Source organism: Dermacentor albipictus, chromosome 1 (assembly GCF_038994185.2).
Source record: "Dermacentor albipictus isolate Rhodes 1998 colony chromosome 1, USDA_Dalb.pri_finalv2, whole genome shotgun sequence".
Lineage (NCBI taxonomy): Eukaryota > Metazoa > Arthropoda > Arachnida > Ixodida > Ixodidae > Dermacentor > Dermacentor albipictus.
The window spans coordinates 331,407,735-331,435,391 of record NC_091821.1 but is presented as its reverse complement, the minus strand read 5'-3'; the positions used below and the strand labels follow the sequence as shown (position 1 = coordinate 331,435,391).

Here is a 27,657-nt window from a genome sequence, read left to right as displayed (position 1 = left end):
AACGCCACCTGGAATATGCCCCTCTTTCCATATACCGGAGTATCGAAAAAAAGAAACAACAATTCTCAGAAGAGAAGACGTGTCAACCATATGTCATGATAGTTACAGCCAGAACGACGAGTTACGCTAATAAAAAGTTTCTTATAGTGGGTGATCGCTGCTCCGATATTATTTTGCAGCAAGGGGATTACGCAGAGTTGCCATTTATTTTACTTGTTTAGGGCGTATACCCTGACAAGATTTCCCGAAGGAAAAAAAGAAAAAAAGGAATGTCCTCGTCTTTCACGAGTAAGCGCTGCATCTCCACTAGCCGTCACGTCCTTGGAATGCACGTTCACTCCTTTCGTATGAACGCCGAGGGAAAAACAAGGTTAATGACGTCCCCCGTTTCGGCCTTCACTGACTCGCTTGACCACAACCGGAACGAGTGGCGCGCAAATGCTCCCCGTCGGTCGTGTATTGATGATCCTCGCTCTGCCTTGAGCAGTGACATGTTTTGGGCAGAGGCTTATTTCTTTCTCTCTAGTCCTGCCCCGTGTGGTTTGCCAGCAGCGAACGAGTGCTCGCATACTCGGCGTTCTAAATGTGGTGAGTGTTTTTACTGCGAAGAGTCCTTCGTTGTTTATCGGAAGTTCCTCGTTCCCTTTTGGAGTGACAGGCTTGGGTAGAGACGTCTTTCCTTTTTCCTCGGTCTTGCTTCCGGCTGCGTTGAATATAGGCACAGCTTGAGAGACTAATGCGAAGAACCATTTGGTATTTATTAACGTGGCATGTTTGGGCAGGAACGTGTCTGGGTTTGTTGTCTTGGCGGTTTGCTTGTAAAAAAATAAACGCGTAGCTGGCACGCAAAATCTGGTGCCGCGAATAGGCGCAGCCAGAATGGCTAGAGCGGTGGGGGGCGAGGGTTCTTTTTTTTTGCATTTGTTGACATTCCACGTTCCGGCTCGCAGTGATGAGTTTGCGTGTAAGACGCCTTTCTTTCGCACTTGTCATGCAAAACGTGGCGCGTTTGAATGGGAAGAGGGGCGAGAAATTTTAATCACGGCTCCGTCCCTTTCGTTCGGTGCGGAACTATTTTGCTCGCGTTCACCAGGCCGAGCTTTTTCGTCAGCTCTCATTGTGAAGGCGAGCGATGAGACAGCGCAAAACAGCAGCACATTCAAATCGCCCGCTCAGCGAAGTCCCGAGATCTCACGATTTGTGCTCCGGGATTCCGGCTTTTATCCTCAAAAATACTTCAGCACCTCGTATATTGCTCGCTTTCTTTCCCCTGTCTTGTTCGGAATTTTGCATGCTTCCCAATACCGGAAATGGTCTGACGAAGCATATTACGAGATTGGACGTGTCCTTTCTATTTTTTTCCTATGGGAAAGTATTTTTTGCGGGCAACAAATCGATGTAAGTGAAAATGTTATTGAAAATGACATAGTTAACTGCACGAAGTTGGTAGTCTGACTTGTAAGTTGTTTCCGCAGTTGTAATGCAACGCAGTTGTAAACGCGGCGCTATTCTATTCTACGCACCACCAGATTTACTCCAACGTTATCTCTATATTGTATGACCAAGAGGGTTATACATGGTTACACGTTCTCTAGAAAAAGCAATACACAGATGACGTCTACAGGCACAGCGTACGAAAATTTTTTTTGTTACATTGACTAGGACGAGCCAAAAATGCGGTGTGCTTTTTCTCGGCAGAAGAAAATATTGAACAGTTATTTTTGCACTGCAATATTCATGCTCGGCATAGAAAAAAAAATTACGAGACAAATTATGTGCTCTGAACAAACAGCCGCTCTCATTAGGGAAAATATTGAGGACATAGCCAACAACTTAGCTTCAAACACACACCGTGAGTGCCTTAAATGAATTTTTCGAAGGGACGAAAATTGCAGATAATTACTAGAGCGTAGTAATTATGTTCCGTGGTTATGCGCAGTATTTTAGTGTTTTTGTGAAGTGGGCGGGGAGGGGGGGGGCTTGATCGTGACTTTGTCGCAACCTGTGGTGTAAACTTGTATAATATTATATAGTACACTGCACTCCTTCGACATACAATTGAACTACAAGTGACTGTCCGATATTCTTAAATGGCATTGCTCGATGTGTAAATCCTGTCTTGTGACGAACCACGCGCCAATTTGAACTTTATGTGAACTCTTCGTTAGCGCTTTCGGACATTTCATGTGGACATTGCATCTCTTCTTGCGCCTGTTCTGCCAGGCTATCTTTCTTAAATGCTGTCCCTGTTTTTTTTCTCCCGTTTGTACCTTTAGCCAGCGAATTATTTATAAGTACTGTTTGCCTAAGAGAGAAAGAGTCGCGGGCGTCACCCATAATGCCACTCTCTCCTGCACATAAATTTAAACAACAACAAAGGATAGCAACAATAGCTATCCTTTGGCCCAGGCTATTCTCATTTGAAGATTCTCCTACTGTCGGGTCTTCAGCGACTGTGATGTGTTATGAATACATTGTCGTGCGTAAAAATATCGTTTATTGCACCCTGACGTCTGTAATAATACTGATTTAATACTGAACTCGGCGTCAGAATAGCCGGCGGAAAATGTGTCACAAAGTTCTTTTTGATTTATTCCTGAATTCAATGAATCAGGATTTCTTTGCTGTTTGCCCAGCCATTCCTAATTTCCCTGGCACTGATTTGGTCGATATCACTCGCGTCTAAGACACTGTTCGTTGGAGAGGCTGGCAGCTGTATTACAGCTGACGTCTATCACATCCTTGAAAGTTATAACGACCGACACATAAAAACGGAACTCAAACAGTTAAAAAAAGCTTTCCCCGAACTACCTGTGATATTTCCCGGAAACTCTATTTTCGCTTTGATCCTCCCCACGCTTTTGGTCGAGAAAATGTTCCCGCCTTCTTAGAACGGATCATCAAGAGCTGCGACTTAGTGGGCTCTCCCACATTATTAGTTGAGCGATAGAGCTTCCCTGGTTCTATCCCGCTAGATGACGCTGGAACTTGCACTGCCAACTTTGAAAGAGTACGCCATTCGCTTTCGTCTTCATCGACTTGCCGTAATCGTCCGTCGTCAAACTAGCACTACGGAAATGGCACCTATTATCCCTCGTTAAAACGCTCTAAAAAAAAAAAAGCACTCATTTCAGAAAATATAGGATTTATATCACAATCAGTATATGTGATTTTGATGACGCCCCACTAAGTCTTCCCGAAAGTATCAGTTATGAATTTGCTGTGATACATTCGCTGACATTGACGGTAAGAACACTCAAATTTGTTTTCATCTATTCTCCTGTAAAGCGTGCATGGCGGCAATAGTAAAGCTAGTGCGGGGAAGACCACCTACGTTCCTGGATGGCACGCACAGGATGCGTAGTGTGAACGCAGCTGCGTGGAATTACCTTAAATCGCAATACAAAATGTGTATGTGTGGGCATGCGTGTGTGTGTGTGAGAGAATAATAATAATAATAATAATAGTAATAATAATAATAATAATAATAATAATAATAATAATAATAATAATAATAATAATAATAATAATAATAATAATAATAATAATAATAATAATAATAATAATAATCTTTTATTGCACATAACGTATACAGGGCAATGAAACGGGCCTGTCAAAGCCTCTAGTGGCTTGAGGGACTTGGCCCGGCAAAGTCGGCAGACGGACGTGCAGTAAAACATAAAATAAGAACATATATAAACACAATATATCAACACAATACTAACATGAAATCAATAGTGACCAAGGTGCAAAAAGTTACGAAAAGTAACATCAACAAGAAATGAAAAATAAAGAGCAAGGAACAGTATTTTAACAATTCGTGCCTGATCATGAACATTTTTCAGGCATATAGGAACCGTGTTACAATGCGTGAACCATGATTTTTAGCATTTTTTTTGATGTTGCGGAAAACATTTCCTCTGGTAAGTCATTAAAAATTTGGGGAACATAAACACAGCGCCTGGCTTCCCCATGCCTTGTTGAAGAGCGCGGCACCTTAAAACGAATGGAACTACGCAGGTTTCGGGAGGCTGTATGACGTGTTTTGAAACTGCTGTCCCAGAAATGTTGCACCACTACAGTCTGTAGAAAGAGTGTTCGAAAGCATGGAAGACCAAGGGCTGTGAAAATATTATCAGACACAGAAAAGGGGGCGTTATATGCTATGTTTCTTAGTATGTTTCTTAATAAAGTGTCAACTCTGTTTTGCCATCTGGCTGAGCAAAAAGCAAAAACAGTAATCCCATATCTGAGAATACTGTACACCAGAGCATGCGCAATATTCTTCTTTATGTGAAAAGGAACAATGGATTTTATATGGAAAAACAACCAGGCCGCGCTCCGAAGCTTACCACAAACATGTGATAACTGGCTGTGCCAAGACATATCACTGTCGAAGAAGACACCCAAGTATTTTACCGAATTCACATAGGTGACAGGCACGCACCGACAGGGAAAACAGCCGTGAACATGCAGAAAAACGGGCGCATCTATAGTTGTTAGTTAATAATAATAATAATAATAATAATAATAATAATAATAATAATAATAATAATAATAATAATAATAATAATAATAATAATAATAATAATAATAATAATAATAATAATAATAATAATAATAATAATAATAATAATAATAATAATAATAATAATAATAATAATAATAATAATAATAATAATAATAATAATATGGTTATTATTATTATTATTATTATTATTATTATTATTATTATTATTATTATTATTATTATTATTATTATTATTATTATTATTATTATTATTATTATTATTATTATAGAGCCTATATTGAAAGACACGGACAAAGAATGCATCTTTTGACTGTGGAGTGATTTATCCTCATTCTTTTATGAAATCGTGACGTGTGCAAGTACCGCCGCATGGCTGACGGGAATTCCAGAATATTTAAAACTTCACTGTGAACTACGTAGTTAAGAAAAGTAGAGTAAAACATCTTTATTAAAGAAACTCGGCGTACTTAGGAAATACTTAATGCACAAACTTAACTTCATGGTCAGTGTAAACATCAATGAGGCGCCGTGCGCGTCGAACGACAGTTGAAGTCAACGTGGCAAGGTTTGACTAGCGTTCGTCTGCGCTTTTGCCGTCCAGCTGCTGAATATTTAGCCGATTTGTATTTTTCTGGAAATTGGTGGTTTTTAATATGAATGCTGCTCACCGGTAGCTATCATCACTTAATAATGAAGATGCAATGACGTGAAATAAATGCGCTACAACAAAAATCCGGTTCTACAAGTTACCTACGGTAGAGGTCCGCCGTTGAACGTTGAGCGACTTGAGGGCAGCCACCTGGCGCCTGCACGTGCGACACTGCCTCCATTCGATACCGATAAGTCTGTACGACATCACAAATGTCGTTAGCTTGATCTAACCATAAATTCGCTCGCAGAATTATTGAGGTGCCCATAAAGTGACGGCGGAATTTATATCATCCCTGATTAATGACCGGCATGACCCTCAACCAGGAAGATAAGTAAATATTTTGTAGGAAGCTAAATAATGTAGAGCCAGCGATTGAGAAAAAAGTGGCAGGCGTAACTATAAATGACAGGAGGGTGACAGTGTGCGTAAGAGAGCAAACATTAATAGTTGGTTGTGTATGGTTGAGATTACAAGAAGCAAGGTCACCTAATTAGGTCATTAGGTCACCTAATGCCAAACTCGAGTAGCTCGTTGATTTTAATACCAAGAAATGAATTTGGGCAGGTGTTAGGCCTAGAACACAAGTGTCACCTTATTTCTAGCGCATTCACACGCGGAGCCTTATGACACACGTCTACATGAAAGCAGCATCGGCCAAGTTACCGAGTGGGTTGCAATGAATTGGAAATACGGTTGAGGACGGCACACGATTAGATGGAGTGGAAACTAGAAAACATGCAAGCATTAAGTATACTTTGCTCTAGGAGGACAGTGGTAAATGGAGAAAACGTTTACAGGTTTTTCTCTTGCAGTGGACTTAAGAAAGACAAACGAAAATAAGAACAGTTTAGAGGAAGACGAAGAAAAATAGTAGTAGTAGTAGTAGTAGTAGTAGTAGTAGTAGTAGTAGTAGTAGTAGTAGTAGAAGTAGTAGTAGTAGTAGTAGAAGTAGTAGTAGTAGTAGTAGTAGTAGTAGTAGTAGTAGTAGCAGCAGCAGTACTAGTAGTAGTAGTAGTAGTAGTAGTAGTAGTAGTAGTAGTAGTAGTAGTAGTAGTAGTAGTAGTATTAGCAGTACTAGTAGTGGTAGTAGTAGTAGTAGTAGTAGTAGTAGTAGTAGTAGTAGTAGTAGTAGTAGTAGTAGTAGTAGTAGTAGTAGTAGTAGTAGTAGCTGTCGTTGTTGTGATTGTTGTTCTTGTTGTAGCAATAATAAATTTTAAACAATTAGAGGAAGACGAAGGAAATTAGCGTTAGAAGAAGTAGAAGCAGTAAAATGACACAGTAAAAATTTTATAAGGGAAATGACACCACAAAACCTATCACTAGGGGTGCTAGCTGTGCGAGGAAGGAAACTAACGTGTGTTAGCGTATTGGTAAGATGGAAAACGGCCAAAGTTGCACAACAGCCAGTTGTTTTAGTGGCAAACTGGCAAGGGAGAACTACGCCTTTTATACAGTGTCGACCACATTTGGCAGGAGACGGGGGATGGTGAGGAGAGGAACCTGACCCTCGTTCGTACCCCTCTTCATCATCCCACCACGACCCTCGTGGCCGGCACGTCTCGGCATCTTACCCGGCCAGTTATCTCTCCCGAACCAAGTGCCGCTCACCCCGTTGTTTTGTGACCAATCTCGACGCCAGAACGCAGGCTGAGCGAAGCGGGTCTTGTCCATAAGCCCGCTGGGATTCATTGCCGAGCTTGCAGTGCAGCTTAAAGCGCAAGCGCTCCAGATAAAGGCTCTCTGACCGGCCGACCGTGATATGATACTCTTGGGGACAAGTTTAACGGGCTTGATGGCACGAACATCGTAGCCCCGGGATCAAGGATGGCAGCCCACCAGCTTGGCTTGCGTGCCTAATCATGTTTTTTCTATCTCTTTTGTGCGTGTTCAGGCTGTTTTTCTGCCGGCAGGGATTTTAAATCTTTAAGTTAGTATATTTCCTTGCATTAAAAGTTCAGCCTTCTGAAGTAAAAGGAAAAAATCGTTATATTGTATGGTCAACAATCCACTGACCGTCAGGATTTGGTGCTAAGTGGCACTATCTCATCTGTTGAGCTCTTTGGAAAGTCTGGCCCTGCCGAAGCGATGAATAGACTAAAAATCCTTTTCTTGCACAGAATTGTCAGCTCTAGAGCTTCTGCGAGCACTACGAGTGGCCGTGCTCCCCGTGGCCTCTGCAAGTTGTTTACAAACGCGACAAATCACGCAGCGGCGTTCCCTAGAAAAACGTCATAAGTTGCCACCGTTTACTTCGCGTTTTTTCTGTTAAATAATAATAATAATAATAAATACTAGTAACAAGCTTTGAAAGCGATGGAAAGGTTTAGAATCTTGCTTCACGTCTTCACAAACTGTTCTAACTGTAATCCGCCGGAGTGGCGTAGTGGCTATGGCGTTGCGTAACCAAGCACGAGGACGCGGGATCGAATCCCGGCGACGGCGGCCACATTTATATTGGGATCAAATGCAGCAACGCCCGTGTACCGTGCATTGGATACAAGCTGAAGAACTGCTGGTGGTCAAAATTAGTGCGGAGCTCCTCATTACGGCGTGCCTCGCGATCAACTAAAGACCCCATAATTTATTTATTATTTTATTGATCTAACCATTCATGGAGGCGACACGACACGAGGCAGCAATACCCCCCCCCCCCCCCCCCCCATGGTAAGACCGGTCAGACAATGTCAAGAACTCCAACATACTTCATTTTTTCCGCTTATGCACCTGGTTTGGGACCAACCCGCATATGTAGAGTGCACCTTCGGGACCGACCCGTATTTTAGTCTAGAGCCTATTGTACGCTTGTAGCTATAATCGTGATTTGGCGCTGACACTACAAGCGTCGGAACCCTTCGAGCCGGCGTGCTTTAAATAAGAGCTTTTAATTCGTTTTAAAAACCGATTTACCATAATTTCGCCATTACGCGCAAACCTCCAATTAGCATTGCAGCCTAACGTTGATAAATGAAAAGGTAATTAGCACATCTTAGTAAAATGGGCTGCTAAATGATCCAAGCAATATTTCTGTTATTTCTTTTGCAATCTATTTTGTAGTTTTTGTTCTATAGATAAACTTTAAATAAATGAAAATAAAAGTGGACGAAAGAACAACTAGCCGCTCGTGGAATACGAAGCCGCGTCTGCGCATTACGCGCGAGATGATCTTACCAAGTGAGCTACCACGGCGCCGTTTGTCCGCCCGATTTCTTGGGTATATATATATATATATATATATATATATATATATATATATATATATATATATATATATATATTAGAGTTAACACTGGCAGTGTTAGCCAGTGCCAGTACCCACGGCCTTGGCGGTGGACGCAAAACACCGCTTCTTCCGCAAGGGGCCACGTGGTAGGGGAACTTTGGGAGGAAGACGCTGAGTCATGCTCCCTAAAGGGTTGCAGAAAAAAGCACGTCTTTCCTATTCACAATCTCTCCCTCTCTCTCTCTGGGAAAGGGCAAATGGCTAATGTATACGCTTACGCTACTTGGATGGCATCAATGCTAGATATAGTTGTGTGTATAACATACTAACTACGCAAATTATCACCAGCTCATCAACTGGATTTCAAGTAAAAATCAGGGACAATCTATATTGAGACAGAGAGAGAGAGAATAAACATTTTTATTAGGTAAATGCAGCTAGGGAGAGGCGTCCTCATTCCAGGATGCCTTGAGCTCGGGCCGCGTCCTGGGCCCTCGCAATCAGCCGTTGCTGATCCTCGAGGTCGGAGCTGGCCAAGGCTCTCTCCCAAAGCTCGTTAGTGGGGTAAGGGTTCGGATGATTTAATGGTGCCGCTCTGCAACCCCCTACTATGTGCCTGAGGGACCCGGGCTCTGCGCAGAAGCGGCATTGCGGAGAGAATTTTGTAGGGTCTATGAGGTGATTTCTGGTTGGGTGGGGGAATGTATTGACCTGTAGAGCTCGGAGGAATCGCTCCTGCTCTCTAGGTAGTGACTTGTGTGGGGGTGCATATGTTCTGCGGGTTAGCTTGTAGTGTTGTGTGATGTCTTGGTAAGAGACTAGAGACTAGAGACTAGAGACTATAGAGAGACTAGAGACTAGAGACTATATTGAGACAATCACGACGTAGTATGTATGCTTGAATGTGATATTGATATAACATGCAATGTACTGGGCAAACAGAAATGTCGCCTAGTACGCGATTTAATAACCACGAGTCTTAAGCCAAAACACTTCCAAAATTGACCCTACCAAAACATGTGATGATGCTTGGTCACTCCTTTGATAAAATTAATGCAACTGTATTGGCATCTGGTTTTAGCTCGCACCATACCCAGTAAATCCGCGAATTTTTCCTCATCTACAAGTTTAACACTGTAAGGTCGGGCATTAGCGAACACACAAGCGTACGCACTAGTCTGCCCTCCACTACTTAACGTGATTTTATTGCGTCTCATTCAGTGCTTTTCTAACTTTTCCCACAGCGCATTGTACATACTTTTGTATTGTTCCCCATTCAATAGCTTTGTGCACTTGTCTATTTTGTCATGTGCACATAATGTTGTTCTAATGAACATATCATATCATGTATAACTCGTATCACAGTTCTGCTTCTCACAAGTTCATGCTCTTGTGGTGATTAATGGCATCCTTACTTCGCGCATTGTGCATGTTTGCAGTTGGTGTAGCTTTAATGTATATCCGCATCAATTTACTGCCGAATCATTTCGCGTATGTGCACCAACATTTTAGAAATGTGCAAGAAGGCTGTGAATGCCTTGTTACATGTCACTCTGACGCAGGCTGGTCCGCCAGCCGAAGCGTTCGACAGTAAAAAAGAACGTGTTACCACGTACATCGTGTTTATTCTTTATATATAAACATTCTTTATTGTATTCATTCAAACATATATATATATATATATATATATATATATATATATATATATATATATATATATATATATATATATATATATATATATATATATATATATATATATGCATTCATATTCAGCGATAAATCGACCAACGAACGCGAAACCGGGATTGTGTAGGCGAAGAAAGTTTTGCTTTGAAAAACAAACAAACCAACAAAGCCAGGGCACGCGCGTCTTGGCTGGTGCAATCTAAGGTCCAGGAACCTGTCCTCGAAAAGCATGCATTCAATCGGTCACAGCATATGCAAACAAAACGCTTGTGCTGAGCAGGCGTGTCGGCGAAGACGTCGCAATATGCACGGGTCGCATCGTTGTTTGCCGCTGCACTCTTTTTCTCAGTAAGCGCTTATGCAAGCAATTTCACGACGCCCCTCAAACATCTGTACACTCTGAGGAAAGTCCAATTCAAGCAGTCGGACACAGTAAAACAAGCGATGCCATGTTGCTTGCTAGTGCCTGTCCTACGCGGCTGAATAAAAATTGTTCGCTTTATTTAGGCGCCATTGCATTATGACCTAGAAAGAGCGTTATATTCGTGGATTATATGACAACCGGGTACGGGTGCCATCGTGCCCCTATTCATCGCCATTCGTTATAGTGATAGCGCCAGTCTGCTTTACTGCCTCGAGCTCTTTGTTTACACCGAACGGCACATTTCTGACCATTAACGCAATTCGTTGTCATGGCATTCAGCGTCTTCCAAAGCATACATCAATATGGAGGTCGGAGCTCGCCTTTCGCAAGAACAATCGCCGCTTTATTTAAGGAACGCGGGCAGTTACATTTATTATTTATAGATGGTATTAAGGAGTGTTTACATTGATGCTTTATGACTCTTGTATATAATGTGCCAAAGTGTGTAAAGTGTGTTGCCACTGAATACGTCACTCGAATAGACAACTTCTTTCCGCGTTTTACAGCGCAGCTCTTAAGCGCCCGTTCCTGCGTTGAGCGTCGGCGTCCTCGGCGTAACCCAGCGAGCGAACACATCGATGAATGAAAGAGCGAACGTGGAGCGTAGCGGGGCATGGAAGACGGCGAGAGTGAGGGTAGCGCGAGGAGGAAAGTGGAGGATGAGAGTGCAACGGAAGGACGAGGCGGAAAGCGGAGGAGGAGAGTATGGCGGAAAAGTGAGGAGGAAAGCGCAGTGCCGCACGAGATATGCTCCATGGCGGCGACCAAGCATGCGACGATTGGGTCCACCGATACCATATATGGAAACAAAGCGTTGGCGTGGGCTTCGGACTCACTGCTCATGCGTTACTTCGCCTGTGCCACCGCCGCTAGAGAATTCACTTCGCGCGAAGCACGCATTCTCGTATTCACGCTTTCTTCTTGAACTATGAGCGACGCAACCGGTGGAAATGCTTCGTCTGCCGCTGCTGTTAAACGAGTTGTACGAGCAGTGTCAGGATTGGGGGCTCAATCCCATCGTCCGTGGTCCTTTGCCAAGATTGGAGTACGGCATGAATTCGAAGGTAGCTGGCCCATGCCGTCGTCCAACTTATTTACGCTGAGATCGTTGATGAAGTGAAGAACTGTTTCTCATCGAGAACGAGGAAAAGGGTTTATTTACAGAAATTAAATCAGTCTAACATGACTGCTTGAGAAAAAGAGTATCAGTCCAACATGACTGCATGAGAGAAGTGAATCAGTCTAACATGACTGCTCAAGAGAAGTGTCCTCAGCATTCGCACAACCACAGTTTTTATACACTCGATCCGCCGGTCATACGACGCGGCGACTGTTCGTTTACTCATCACCAACTCGCCGCTGCTCTGCAGATCAGTTTACAGACACAAAGGCACACACATTCCGAAGCCCAAACGACGGCGTTGGCGGGGTGCCGTTCCGGGAATTATCTGTGCCGATCGAGGGTCGCTCGTTGTTTTGCGCCACGCCGAAGCGTGAGACGCACCAAAATACGTCGTCCCCACGGCAGCTTGTCCATGCGTGTCAAATCAGCTCCGCGTTGGGGAACTCCGGAATCATTGTTCACGCACCGAACTAGTTCCGTCACAATGTCGAAGGGGCTGGAGGAAGGCGGCGGATTCCAGCGCAAAGGCCGCTTCTTCGAACGCCTCCCAGCTGCAGCGACGGAGAGGGAGAGGTGCGCGTCGTGTCGCCCTGTCGTAACTGTGTGGCAATCTTGTTTCGCAGCTCGCCATTCTTAACAGCAGAGGCTCAGCGCAGCCGCCGAGAAGACCCTGTCGTTCAGAATCAAATTCTTTGCCAAATTATATCGCGAACTCAAAATACCTGAAAAGCTGCGCTCAAAATTCGCAGTAGAGAGTGCCGTAATCATCGGTGATTCTTTTAAAATCAGTAATCCATACCGTTTCGTTCTCACGTCGCCTTTCACCGGCTCCACGTTAAAAGACAAATAGCAGTTTGTATGGGTGCGGCGGGTGAAGTTGACGGCGTATTCCAGCAACGCCGGCTGCGTGGAAGGCCCGAAGCGGCCATTATGACCAGGACGTGGGTGAAGAATCATCACTATGAAGAGCCAGCAAACAGAGTATTTCAACTTGCTTGCATTCGCTGGCTTTGATGTATCATTTGCTCAGATTTCCATACATATGCGAAGCTTGCACTTCTTTATAGTTTATCTGCTTAAATCATTTGCGAAGGAAGTTCACAACAAAAGTAACGCAGTTTGCAGGATTTCTATGCGCGCACTAGGCAGAGCTTTTTGCTGGGCGAGTTGGTACATGTTAATGACAGTTTGGAGGGCGCAAACGCATGCGCATGTAACCTATGATGTGCGAAAAAAAAGTAAGAAAGATGTCAAAGCCAGACAATAGAGGCGCTTTACCCGCTGTGGTTGCGTAGTGGCTTCGCCGTTCACCGTTCACTTCGCCGCTCACGTCGCTAAATGGGAACACCCCCAAGCCGGAGGTGGAACAAGGGGAGGACGCGACCAAAGGACGGGAGGGTGCACCCTTTGAAGTGTACGTCATCATATGAAGAGCTAATGGAGGAACTGCATGATGTTTCTGCTTGCTAATTAAATATAAAATATCAATTAAATATTATATGGCAAGTAATAAAGCATAAACGTGCGGTGCAGGGCGTTTACGCAATGCTTGAAGTAATTTCTTAATGTCATTCTTTTTCATTCTCAGCCGACAGGTGGTGTCGCAAACGTAAATGAGTTGGCAGAGCGCAGCGCTGTCTTCTGCCACCACAAGCTTGCATGATCCACGCACTAGGAATGCATTGCCAGCACTTCCTAAGTAGCCAGCGCAACAAAACCGTAAACTGCTTCTTAAGGCCACCTTTACTAGCCGACTATATGAATTTTCCTTCTTTTTTCGCCCTTTGTCATCCGTTCGAACATCACTCGCTCGTCGCCGCGCTGCCGATATCCCTGCGATCTGCTTCACGGCGCGTCGCATGATAGAAGCAATGGAACTTGAAATCGAACATTACGATATACGAGCCCTGCATTGCCTGTGCGAAGTAACATCGAATGGCGTGGTGCTGACGGTGAGCGCTGTGCCGTGAAATTGAGGAGGAAAGTGCGGCACCCCCGAACTAGAGCAAAAAGGGTAGCCAAATAAGGGGTGTCCACAATACCTTCCCGTCCTGACTGTACAGTTTTATCAGCCGAATGAAGGAAGCGCTGGACCAGCCTAGGTTGAGCCCTTCTGATTGCTGAATGGCGATCTGCGAGCTATTCACGCTGGCGATAGCACTGCAGGAATTCGATCTAACCATGCAAATATCTCATCCAGACTGGCTTAGCTTTGAAGCGGAGGCCACGGTAAAGCTGACCCAGCACTTCTACCGGTCAACACAGTAATTGTGAGAGCAACTTCGTGGACGGTGCCGGCAGCAGAGATCTAGGGCATTCCGGCTTCGCTTCCGACCAACCTCTGGAAGCTGCAGGCGGACGGCGATGAACTGCAGCGTGCAATTCCTTCCTGCGTGTGGAATGACCTCTGGTACGTTTGCACTCGAGTCTCCTCCAGTTCTTCGCGTAGCCTGCGAAAGGTCTACTTAGAAAGCCGGCACGGGCGACGCAAATTAATATCCGTAATCTCTCCGAATGTGTATCGCACTTCCAGCCGTGGTCGGCGTCGAAAGAGCAACGCCAAGTAGACGACAAGGGCAAGTGTTTAGCCTCCGAAGCAACCAACGTCGCGGAGCCTTCGCTTTAATATCGCAGCGCTTCTGCAAAGAAAGCGTTGTGTGTGTGTGTTTGTGTATATAAGGTTCATGCCGGCTGAATATACCGCATATTAGAGAACCGATATGACGAGCAGAAAGTGGCGATCATCTTTACGCAATTCTAGACATCATTTGCATTTTTGAATAACTGCAGATTCATGAACGTTTATGCTTAAAGCAAACTTTCGCTGGGGAGCTCCTATGTAAATACATTGGAAGGGAGAAATCGTTTTTCTCGGCCACCACTGCACCGATTTTGATGAATTTTGTTGAATTTAAAAGAAGAAAGTTAACAATTTAGTAACTGCAGGAATTGCATTGTATTTATTTAGGCCCTAATTAAAAAAAGGGGGTTGTTTAAAACTGCGAAGTTGAAAAAAGAAGCCTCAGAACATATGTACTTATTAAAATGTCTAAAACGCACAAAATTTATTAATGTACACCGCTTTTAATCGTAGCATCGATTTGTGGGTATAAATTTTCCAAACGCCTCGTAAACCTTGCAACCGCTCTATGTAAGCTGTAAATTATTATATCACACTTGTCCGCTTTCAATGCTCTAAAAGAAGCAGTCTACAGAAATGCGGTATCTGTTTCCGGCGCAGAGTTATAGATTTGTAGATACAAAGCTTCAATATTTTGAAACTTGCCAAGTTCCTGAAATTTTCGTAATCATTCCAGATATACAATCAATATTTTCCTTTATAGACTCACTAGAATTTTACTTTCTCTCTCAAATGCAACGAATTTCATTCAAACCAGTCTAGCAGTTGTCTCATGAAATCATCAAGGTGTTTTATACGTAGTTGAATGGGAAATTGGTGTAGGCTCCGACCTGAAGCTTCCTTTGAAGCAGAACATTTACCTTGGGGACTCCTATACCCATAGTGATGAGAAAGGAAGAAACGCTCCTCGGTACCATCTCTGCACCGAACTAGACTGGTTCGGTGCAGATTACGTTCGTGGGGTTTAAAAGAAGTTACTGTAAGAAGCAAATTTTTCATTTATACCGTCAATTCTCTTAACTCGAATCGTTTCAAATTTTTTATTTTAAGATAAACTTCGAGTATCAAGTTTACAACTGTGTAGATTAGTAAGATAAAACATTATCCCAATTCTGTGAACTGTGCTTAACTATACATATAAAGCGGACAAAATTTATCTACTACAATATCTACTATCTATTATATATTTAATAGAAGCAAATGGCATTCCCCTATTTCAGGCACGAAGGCAAAAATTTAGATTAGAATTTCCTTCCCAACTCTTGGAAAACAAACTAGCGCTGGATGCATCAACATATTTTTCACGCTTAACTAGCAGGCCCACCCGACACTACAATGAAAACGCCCTAACCCCATATTTTGCTTGCACAGACCTATTTAAGTTTTCTTATTTCCCGAGAACCATTAGTGAATGGAACTGCCTTATCAAAGCAAGTGATCAAACTATGAAATAACCTTTCTGAGCCTGTATTATTGTTGCTTTTTTGTTGCTGTTTCTTTTGTGTTTCTTTTGTATTAGTATCGACCACCCTGCTTGGTCCATGGGTCCGCAGTATTGTATAAATAAAAATAAAATGCTCTGAAATTTTGGTGTGCGTTGCACGCACGAAAATATATTATTAATGTTTATGCCATAAATCGAGCGGCTAACAAAGAAAAGAGGTATTAGACGTGTACCGGCGTTTTGCATAAATAGTATGCTCAAAATAGTTATTTCTTTGAAAGAATAATTTCTGAACGTTAGCGGAATGATGCGGTTATAAAACGCTAAAGCAAAATTTCTGTTTTGTAGTACATACCTCCCGTAAAGGCAAATTTCTTTTTTTATTAATCGTTGTTATTGCAGACTAAATACTTCCAGAGTGTATGCCACAAAAGTAATGCCTCTCTTTTCCGACAATAAATTCAGCACCCTGCTCTAGCGTTTCCCGTATTCGCAAGCTTAGGGTAATCGTCGATAACATTCTCAGTTTTTTTTTTTCATAACGAACAAAATAAAAAGGAAATACTGAAAACATCAGGAAACCTTTAAAATGCTCCGTTGGTTTGCACCGTTGATGCCTCGATGTATTCCTTTCTTCATCCTTCCGTCAGTGCCGACAGAACTTTTAACGAAGGGATTTTCTTTCATTTTCCCATATTGATAAAAGTCAAGCAACAAGTTCAAGCTTACAGCTGAGCTTTTTTTATTTCCTTACTGTAATGGTAGCCCATTGCTTTAGAATGCGTCGTTATAGAACGTTGTATCCTCCGTCCCTTACGTTAAAGTGGACAACTGCAACAAAATTTAAAACCGCTTTAAAAGGTTCGCAACGGAAACGTAATGGAATGCTTTCTTCCCGCTAACTTAAAAGTCTGTAATACCCGTATTTAATTATATTCAATGTATACAATCCTGATACTTAGTTTTCGTTTTTTTCATTCTGAAATGTAATTACCCCTTCCAGCTTAACCTGGAATTTCGTTATAGCGTCCTTCTAAAGAACCCTTTTCTCGGTCCTATCTGCGTCCTCCCTGTGCTAAGCTATTCCCCCGTTTTCCTTTCGTCCTGTAGAAAATAACACAAAAGAAAGCAGAGCGCATGCACTCATTTTGTGTTTCACGGCCACCCGGCCCGACCATCGCTGCTCTCTAGGAATAAACGCTCTCTCGTCGACGTCAGAAGAAAAAGAGTAATGGAGTGAGCGATGACAGCGCAGACGCGCTGTATGGATCGTGTAAGGCAGTGAGGATCGTTCGCCTGAACTTATTCGACTCCCGAGGGGGAGCAGCGGACGAGTTCTGTCGCGACACGCGCGTTGACCGCAGCAAACTTCCAGAGACAGATTTTCCTCAGATCGAGTCACGCACTTTGAGAAAAAGTAATTAAATAAACAAAATTCAACTATTGCACAGAATTGGCTTCACGGTTCGAGAGTTGTCCATAAAGAGGGATCACAGCCAGTGGTTGAAAAGACAGCGGGCGCCGCGACGCTTTAAAGGTGGTTTTGTCTGGGCCGAATTCACTGAGCCTTTCATTCGTAAGTACTCTTGTCATTGGTCGACCGCCTTAGCTAATGATATGCCCAACTTCATGAGTAGCTGGTATTAGCTCCTACGAACATACATAGCGTAAGAAGTTTTTTTCTGAATGCGAGTCCAGGAGTGGTATTCACAAACATTTTGTTCACAGGTGCTCTTTGCCATCGGCTGGCTGCCTTCGCTATTGACATGTGCAGAGCCAGGATCGGCTGCAATTTTCTCTTGCGAATTATTCTAGCGTAAGAGCTCTTTGCAAATGCGGGCTTTCGTTATCAAGAAAGATAAATTTCATTGTCGCTGCTAACACAGATAGCGAGGGATTCATGACTTCTCCCCAAGTGCGTCCCAATCAATCAATCAATCAATCAATCAATCAATCAATCAATCAATCAATCAATCAATCAATCAATCAATCAATCAATCAATCAATCAATCAATCAATCAATCAATCAATCAATCAATCAATCAATCAATCAATCAATCAATACAGCTGACAGGGCTTTTTAAAATTCATCTTACGTTCCCAGGCGTGACAACGAGCCTTGGATACGCTATACTAAATCATGAACTGTAGCGGTTGGTTTTGAAGGGCGACAGTAGCCTCGACGATATCGAATGTCGCATGAGACGCGACCGCGAAACAGAGCTGCTCTCGTACTGCTGCGCCAATGGACTCCTCGATGTGGAGCGTATTGAATGTTACATTGTTTCGACAATAATTCCTCTTCAAGAAAGAAGACCTCAGCGAACTAGCTGATGCGCGGCTACTTCTTTTGCCGCGTTCGATTGCTCGGTTCGATGCTCGGCTCGGTTTTGCTCGGTTCGATTGCCTACGTTGCGGGTGTTAAACGGCATCCCGATAATTTCCTGCAAATTAGAGGCGATAACGCTCCGCTGCACCGGGTCCGCGAACGGGTTCAAATTTCTCACGTAAGCGAGAACCTCTAAATGAATTGTGCGACGCCAAAATGCACTCGACTTTTCTTATCAGCTGCCGTATCTGCCATGCTGCTGTCGCTCGCGGCCATCTTGTCCGTTGTGTCCTCAGCAGGTCGAGATCTCACGAGAGAGCCGCCGGCATGGCCCGCTCTAGCTGGCCAAACGCAACGGCGGGGTTCTTGCGTGCGCATCGCTCGCGTGCGCAGCCGCACGCATCTCTTTCACGTTCAGCACATGCGCAGTCTCGACCTCGCTAGCGTCTTACGTACGCAAGACCGATGCGTGCACTAAACTTAAGCCGTCTGATATTCAACGGCAGTTTAAGTCACGCGCGGGAATTTAAATGCCACAGAATATAGAAGGGTGCGATGAAAAGCAAAGTCAGTGAAGGGCAAGTTCGCCTGAACCGGGGGAGAATGCAAAATTCACGCAGAACAAAAGAGCGCGTATATCATCTCGAAGCGCGTTCAGGAAGATAAATTAAGCAGTGAGAACAAAAACCCCCCCAAAAGGATAAAGTATTCAAGGGAGAGCCAGCACTTCGCACTCTATTTTTCTGGTTATGGAAGGAATGCAATTAAATGCGCGAAGCTGGGATTCCCAAACCTGCCCGCACTTCGGCTTCCTATAGTATAAAAAAAAAAGAAAGAAACGCGTTTTTGGTGAAAGGCTGCCAAGTTCTATAAGTGCCGCAAACTTGGATGACATTGTTCCCCCGGTGGCAAACACGGAGCTTTCAATGAAACCTCGTTCATCTGCGTCAACAAAACATTACTCAAATGCTCGCGGCAGCGAAAAGAGAATGCGACAAAGTAAATCTTTCTGTAATTGAAAACGTTTAGCTCATGGCGTCACCATTATTCATCCGCAAGGAGCTATTGTGAGCCTGCTGAGCGCAAACGATTCATCCCAAAGTACCACTCATCAATTTGAAAACTTCCGCAGTTCTTTTCACTTTTGGTTTACTCTTTACATACAAGGTAAGGAATTAATAATGTGAAATAAAATTCTCAAAGACATCTAAGATGTACTCAGCGCACACCACTGAGAACATCTTGTTCAATAGATAAATTTTGGGGTTTTACGTGCCAAAACCACAATCCCAACCACAAGGCCGGGATTTGATCCCGTGGCCTTGGGCTTTGCAGCACAACATTAAAGCCCCTACGCCACCACGGCAGCCACAAGAATGTAAGAATAAGTCAGAAAAAAAAAGTACTCTGACAAGATGCAGCGGCACCAGCATCAACTGTGCAATGCGAACAATGTTTTTTCTTTCCATTTAACTTATGTATGGCTTCGCTATGTGAGCGATACAATGATGACAAAGATTTATGAAAAGAGAAAAGACTCCATCGCCTGGATTATATGTACTTATCGATAGCATAAAGGGATTTATCAAATTGTGGATCTTGTTGGCAGGGTTGTTTTTCCATTACTTGTGTATTATATGAAAGGCTCTGGCCATTTGGGTGAAATGGCAGGCTACATACTGAAGTTCGCACACGGTATTCTGCTGTGCCGAAAGCGAGAACTCGAAAAAGAAAAAGCACGTGCCAATGTGCCAAGAAGTCAATGACTAACGTCATAAAACCTTCCGTTGTAGCGGTGGTGACATTAATATTTGAGCATCGAAAGAGCGCTTCGATTCATTAAAGAGAAAAGGGGAACTTTAGGTGCTGGGAAATCGGGTCCGCTCCGCGCACCTACATGCTAATAATATGTGGTAGCCTATCTTCATTTTCATTGAAGTTACCACTCAAGATGATTATTTTAAACAAACATATGCGAGTCATGTAAATCACTGGCAGTTGCATTTCGGATATTTCGAAGAGTGCAAAAACAATACACAGAGCCATAGCATTGAACTGCACATTGTCGATTGCATTCCATGTGCGTTCATCATCGGCCACCTGTTGCCAGGGGGACACCGCGGGATGCCGGAATCGCTTCTCGGTTGGGCAGACACTCTACGCTGCTGGCAGGTTTCGCTTGAAACGCGCTACCGCTGTTTTCCTACGGTGTTTGCTGGGGCACGTTTAATAACGTGGAAGTGAAACCAGGAAAGAGAAACTACATTCAGCTGGTGTGTGGGTATACGGCTCACTAGGTGTCGATTTGGCGAAGTGTTTCACTTCACATGCATTGCACACCGCAGAAATGATCCTCCACCTCCACCCGCATATATTTAAACCACATCCTGAAGAGTGCGATATGCTGCACATGCCCTTTTCCTCATCCAAGATTCCCAAAATTCAACTCAATTCAACGAAACACGTCGTCAACCCGTGTGATTTTTGACGCATGTGCCGAGTCACCTTGTAGCGCATCTAAAAGCAGGAAGCACGCTCGCTTAAACCCTCTGTCCTTGTCCCGTGGGTTGCATGTAGTTATTTCAGAATCACGAAAATGAATGCTTACAAATTGTCTGCTACGCAGTATAGACTTCACGCGTATGCATCCGTAATTTTTCTAGAGAGTAATAAAACGCTGTGCAGGTGAACTGGAAAATGTATATTTGAGGACAGCATTACGGATTCAGAAGTATTGTTCGAGCCATGCATATATATCGCTACAAGGAAAACTACACTGAGTATAGCACCGTACCTTCAACGTTTTATTTTATTTACCATTTTTTAGGCGTTCTGATTTTTTTTTCAGCACAAGGCGACAGCACTCTCAACCGCCGTTACAGAGGTTGTAGTTCTAGAGTGCGTAATAAGGCCAAGTTAGACGCTCACAGCGCAGGTTGACGCGTCACCAAAGCGGGGCATGCTACAAGACTGAGTGCTTCCTAATTCGGACGTAAGTGCGAGGTATTTTGGCGCAATTATCCATTGTTATATAAGCATGAGAACGAAGTTTACAGAAGAATAAAAGGGGGTTGGAGTGCGTACAGCAAGCATTACCAAAGCCTGACTGGAAGCTTACCACTTTCGTTGAAAAGAAAAGCGTACAATCATTGCATCCTACGGATGCTAACATATGGGGCAGAAACCTGGAGGTCAACAGAGAAGCTCGAGAACAAGTTTAGGACTGCGAAAAGAGCGATGGAACGAAAGCTGTTAGGCGTAACGTTAAGAGACAGGAAGAGAGCGATGTGGATCAGCGAGCGAACGACGACAGTCGAAACTATAGTTGACATTAAGAGAAAGAAATGCAGCTGGCAGGTCATGTAATGCGTAGCGCAGATAACTGGTGGACCATTAAAGTTACAGAATGGATGTCGAGGGAAAAGAAGCGCAGTCACGGACGGCAGAAAATTAGGTGGGATGATTAAATCAGGAAATTTTCAAGTGCTAGTTGGAATAAGCTAGTGCAAATCCGGGGTAACTAGAGATCACAGGGAGAGGCTTTCGTACAGCAGTGTACATAAGAATAGTGTGATGGTTATGACGATGATGATAATAATATAATTTGCACTGGCACTTTGATTTTTAGTGTCAGCGTAGCCGTGACCTGAGTGTATTCTGCGAGTGTCCACCTAGTGGACATGTCAATTGCGTCTGCTGCTGATTGGCTGGGGGCGCCTGTCTCTGTCTGACGCGTGCCCCAACCAAGCGAATCAGAACTTCAGCACAGGCGAAATGGACACGTCCACTAAGGAATACACCTAGCAGGGTATTCTGTAAAGGCACACCTACAACCCGCGACGCTTGGCTACAGTCAAAACTAAGAAGCAAGTGGTGGGAGAGCGCGCCGCTCTGTGCCGCTGAAGAACACATTTTCGTGGTAGTCTGGATATTGAATGACGGCCGCTATCGTGGTGGGCTCGGCTCAAACATTTAGCAAAAGTTCACCATGGTATATTGTATAACCATTTTATTCATACGGCAATTTAACGGCATACAGACGCTTGCGCCGTAGTTGTCACAAACATTTTATATTTTATTTTAAAATCGACCACGACACACTAACGAGTGCGCACTCTTGCTGCGTATTCCCTGATAACGTCAAGTTGTGAGGAATGAGGGGTAAGTCAAGTTTCACTTATCGTGAGTAACGTTGCGTGAGAGACAACTACTTGCTTGCAGAAAAGTTCCGCGTGCGCTAAGCTGCAACCTCAACCTTACTTCCACCACCACCACCACCACCACCACCACCACCACCACCACCACCACCACCACCACCACCACCACCACCACCACCACGTTCTAGGTCCTTCTCATGACTTGTGCCGTCTAAGCAAGGGTCGTGACTATCCTTGGCGAATGAGCGCAAGACAAAAAATTCAGTGGGTCTATGGCTAATTGTAGCCCTGTTAATCAAACTCGACCGTTAAGTAACATAAACCACAAAAGGGAGAAAAAACAAAGGAACAGTTCAGTGGCTCCTAGTTACTGCTAACGACAGCTTATGCGCGTAGTCCTGAGGAATTACTTTTCTCCGTATAATCTTCATTTTTAATAACAAGACCAAACAACTCCGAGTTGAATGTTCCCATTCTCTCAATATACTGCGACATCTCTTTCTCAGGGACAACACGGTACCTATTAAAAGTCAGAGCGTGTAGTTTGATATTCGTGGAAGGCACTTCTTACATACGAGACTAAGCAGAACTGCTCATGGCACAACAAGCAAACGCTATAAGGAGCGTCATCTCACGCTGAAACGCTTAGCGAAACGGCATAACAATAATTAAAAAAACAATTTACACAAAGAAGGAATGCATGAAATAATGAGTGAGGGAAGAAAGGAAGGAAGAGCGAAACAAATAAATAAAGAAAGAAAGGAAGACAGAAAGAAAGTGAGAAAGAAAGGAATAGATAGAAATGACAGAAAACGAAATAAAGAACGAGGAGAACAAAATACGCAAGAAACAAAGGCAATATTACTCACAGTTTAACGGGTGCCGGTCCTTACGCTCCTCGCTGCGGGCAGAACGTGACAACCGTCACATACGCGGCCGAGAAATACGCTCGTCAATTGCTCTTGGCAGGCGCCAGTCTGCGCGCAGGAAACATCATTTCGACGTACGAACATTGTCAGAGTCGGCGCGGACGGGCCTCTAACAGCCGGGTCGCCATTCACTCGCACTGCACCCTTCGCGAACGCGATCATTCGTGACTTCTTTCTCGGCACTGGAGACGGCGAAGCGAGCGCGCGCGATGAGACAGCGCCGCGAGAAAAAACGTCCGGCCCAACCGTTTGCTCTCGGTTTGTTGGTGGCCGGTTTGAACGCTGCTCTCGGGGATCCTCCAGAGGCGCGTGAGGAGAGATGGGGAGGAGGAGCAGGAGGACGCTCGGGAGCGTGGGGAAACTCGTCCCTTCGCTCTTCCGTCCCTTCCGGCGATGTGAGCCACGTGGGAACACCACGTGACGCCGGAATCGTTCCTCGGTTGGGCGCGCGCTCCCTCCGCTCCTGTCGGGCCTCGCTTGTAACGCGACTGCTCTTCACCCGCGGCGTGCGCCGGACAGGGTAATGCGCTAACCATTTCCGCAGGTAAACGAACAAGGTGCGAGGATTCGCGAAATCTTCCACCCCAAGTTTTTCATCCGAAGTTTTCCCCAGTTTTCATTTTGCTCTGCTTGGCTCGAACGTTCTGGTGCAACGTTTTTACGCGTATCGCAAACATTTTTGGCCACTTTAGCAGTATGTGATGTAAAGAAGCCGCATAAAATTTTCATCTGTGCTTCTATAGCGCTTGTTGCCTTCAGTATATCACAATGAACGTTAGATGTCCCGCATTTCGGGACAGCTTTATGGTCGTTTCAGGGCGAGTTTGTAAATGGCCAGGCGGTTAGACGCATAAAGTGGCTTTTCTTTACAAAACACATTGTCTTGCGCCAAAGCACGCAGTGTAGATTTTTTTTATATTTACTTATAGTTCTTTTAGTTATGATGGTACGACATTGACAATGGACCACGATTTTGTATATTTATCTTTCAAAGGGGAGCTCATGCACGCTTTTAGCATTTCGGGGAAACGACGCGAAAAATAGGAAGCAATAACAGCAACGCCCCATTCTTCACCAAACAGCTTACAGTTCGTTGCTCACATTCTCGTTCATCATCACAAATTTGACAGCGCAGCGTTTGTGTTTCATCTCAGCTAAAAGCACCCTAGAGAGAAAGCGCTAACGTCTAGATTTCATCTACTTTTCGATTTCCACGTGATACGTTGCTTTTTTTTTCTCCCGAGCTACAGCGTTATTTCCGCAAATACGAAACAAAGGGCAAGAGAGTGGAATAGTGGAGCTATTCAGGAATATGTAATGAGCTGTACAGGGAGAAATTATTCCTTGTATGCCAATGCTGTAGGCACAGAGGTCGCTGACACTGACCGAAGTAATGAAGCATCTTCACGATGAAGCCAGGTGGAGAAAGGCGGGAGGAGATGACTTTATTGGTAGGCAAGAAAAACACCTCATTAAGTCGACGGCCCATTCCGAAGAGCCATAAAGCCTCGACGCGAAAGCTCTTGTGTATACTGAAATCTTCCTGTAGAGTCATAAGGTGAAACGCAAAGTAAGAATTACAAAGAAATCCCCCGTAATAACTATTTGTTTTTCAAGTCATCATCATCATCATCAGCCTGGTTACGCCCACTGCAGGGCAAAGGCCTCTCCCATATTTCTCCAACAACCCCGGTCATGTACTAATTGTGGCCACGCCGTCCCTGCAAACTTCTTAATCTCATCCGCCCACCTAACTATCTGCCGCCCCCTGCTACGCTTCCCTTACCTTGGGATCCAGTCCGTAACCCTTAATGACCATCGGTTATCTTCCCTCCTCATTACATGCCCTGCCCACGCCCATTTCTTTTTCTTGATTTCAACTAAGATGTCATTAACTCGCGTTTGTTCCCTGACCCAATCTGCTCTTTTCTTATCCCTTAACGTTACACCTATCATTCTTCTTTCCATAGCTCGTTGCGTCGTCCTCAATTTGAGTAGAACTCTTTTCGTAAGCCTCCAGGTTTCTGCCCCATAGGTGAGTACTGGTAAGACACAGCTATTATATACTTTTCTCTTGAGGGATAATGGCAACCTGCTGTTCATGATCTGAGAATGCCTTCCAAACGCATCCCAGCTCATTCTTATTCTCCTGATTATTTCCGTCTCATGATCCGGATCCGCCGTCACTACCTGCCCCAAGTAGGTGTATTCCCTTACGACTTCCAGTGCCTCGCTGCCTATTGTAAATTGCTGTTCTCTTCCGAGACTGTTAAACATTACTTTAGTTTTCTGCAGATTCATTTTTAGACCCACTCTTCTGCTTTGCCTCTCCAGGTCAGTGAGAATGCATTGCAATTGGTCCCCTGAGTTACTAAGCAAGGCAATATCATCAGCGAATCGCAAGTTACCGAGGTACTCTCCATTAACTTTTATCCCCAATTCTTCCCACTCCAGGCCTCTGAATACCTCCTGTAAACATGCTGTGAATAGCATTGGAGATATCGTATCTCCCTGCCTGACGCCTTTCTTTATAGGGATTTTGTTGCTTTCTTTGTGGAGGACTACGGTGGCTGTGGAGCCGCTGTAGATATCTTCCAGTATTTTTACATATGGTTCATCTACACCCTGATTCCGTAATGCCTCCATGACTGCTGAGGTTTCGACAGAATCAAACGCTTTCTCGTAATCAATGAAAGCTATATATAAGGGTTGGTTATATTCCGCACATTTCTCTATCACCTGATTGATAGTGTGAATATGATCTATTGTTGAGTAGCCTTTACGGAATCCTGCCTGGTCCTTTGCTTGACAGAAGTCTAAGGTATTCCTGATTCTATTTGCGATTACCTTAGTAAATAGTTTGTAGGCAACGGACAGTAAGCTGATCGGTCTATAATTTTTCAAGTCTTTGGCATCTCCTTTCTTATGAATTAGGATTATGTTAGCGTTCTTCCAAGATTCCGGTACGTTCGAGGTCATGAGGCATTGCGTATACAGGGTGGCCAGTTTCTCTAGAACAATCTGTCCACCATCCTTCAACAAATCTGCTGTTACCTGATCCTCCCCAGCTGGCTTCCCCCTTTGCATATCTCCCAAGGCTTTCTTTACTTCTTCCGGCGTTAACTTTGGGATTTCGAATTCCTCTAGACTATTTTCCCTTCCATTATCGTCGTGGGTGCCACTGGTACTGTATAAATCTCTATAGAACTCCTCAGCCACTTGAACTATCTCATCCTTATTGGTAATGATATTGCCGGCTTTGTCTCTTAACGCATACATCTGATTCTTGCCGATTCCTAGTTTCTTCTTCACTGTTTTTAGGCTTCCTCCGTTCCTGAGAGCATGTTCAATTCTATCCATATTATACTTCCTTATGTCAGCTGTCTTACGCTTGTTGATTAACTGCGAAAGTTCTGCCAGTTCTATTCTAGCTGTAGGGTTAGAGGCTTTCATACATTGGCGTTTCTTGATCAGATCTTTCGTCTCCTGCGATAGTTTGCTGGTATCCTGCCTAATGGAGTTACCACCGACTTCCATTGCACACTCCTTAATGATGCCCACAAGATTGTCGTTCATTGTTTCAACACTAAGGCCCTCTTCCTGAGTTAAAGCTGAATACCTGTTCTGTAGCTTGATCTGGAATTCTTCTATTTTCCCTCTTACCGCTAACTCATTAATTGGCTTCTTATGTACTAGTTTCTTCCGTTCCCTCCTCAGGTCTAGGCTAATTCGAGTTCTTACCATTCTGTGGTCACTGCAGCGGACTTTGCCGAGCACGTCCACATCTTGTATGATGCCAGGGTTAGCGCAGAGTATGAAGTCTATTTCATTTCTAGTCTCACCGTTCGGGCTCCTCCACGTCCACTTTCGGCTATCCCGCTTGCGGAAGAAGGTATTCATTATCCTCATATTATTCTGTTCCGCAAATTCTACTAATAACTCTCCCCTGCTATTCCTAGCACCTATGCCATATTCCCCCACTGCCTTGTCTCCAGCCTGCTTCTTGCCTACCTTGGCATTAAAGTCGCCCATTAGTATAGTGTATTTAGTTTTCACTCTACCCATCGCCGATTCCACGTCTTCATAGAAGCTTTCGACTTCCTGGTCATCATGACTGGATGTAGGGGCGTAGACTTGCACAATCTTCATTTTGTACCTCTTATTAAATTTCACAACAAGACCTGCCACCCTCTCGTTAATGCTATAGAATTCCTGTATGTTACCAGCTATATTCTTATTAATCAGGAATCCGACTCCTAGTTCTCTTCTCTCCGCTAAGCCCCTGTAGCACAGGACGTGCCCGCTTTTTAGCACTGTATATGCTTCTTTTGGCCTCCTAACTTCACTGAGCCTGAGTTTTTCAAGTACCCTACCGAAAACATCTTCGTCTCCTTAGACCTCTCCTGTCACGAAGCAAGTTCGACACTCTTTGAGATGCGTTGATGCGTCGCATAAGCCACAAGAGAAATAGAGGCCGCGGTGTCACGGAACTTCCGTTGGCTGTGTCAACGAAACTTT

At 44.1% G+C, this 27,657-nt stretch overlaps 2 protein-coding genes across 13 annotated transcripts in view; one reads left to right on the top strand and one right to left on the bottom strand.

The window, feature by feature from the left end:
• LOC135909767 (gonadotropin-releasing hormone II receptor-like) overlaps positions 1-23,305 on the bottom strand; it is a 37,754-nt gene extending 14,449 nt beyond the window's left edge. Inside the window, exon 1 of the mRNA XM_065441835.2 lies at positions 23,080-23,305. The gene's annotated coding sequence lies outside the window, so the exon portion shown is untranslated. The remainder of the gene's footprint in view (positions 1-23,079) is intronic.
• The window catches only part of LOC135909729 (vasopressin V1a receptor-like), a 295,126-nt gene that overhangs the window by 140,324 nt on the left and 127,145 nt on the right, over positions 1-27,657 (top strand). The gene's annotated exons all lie outside the window — the stretch shown is intronic.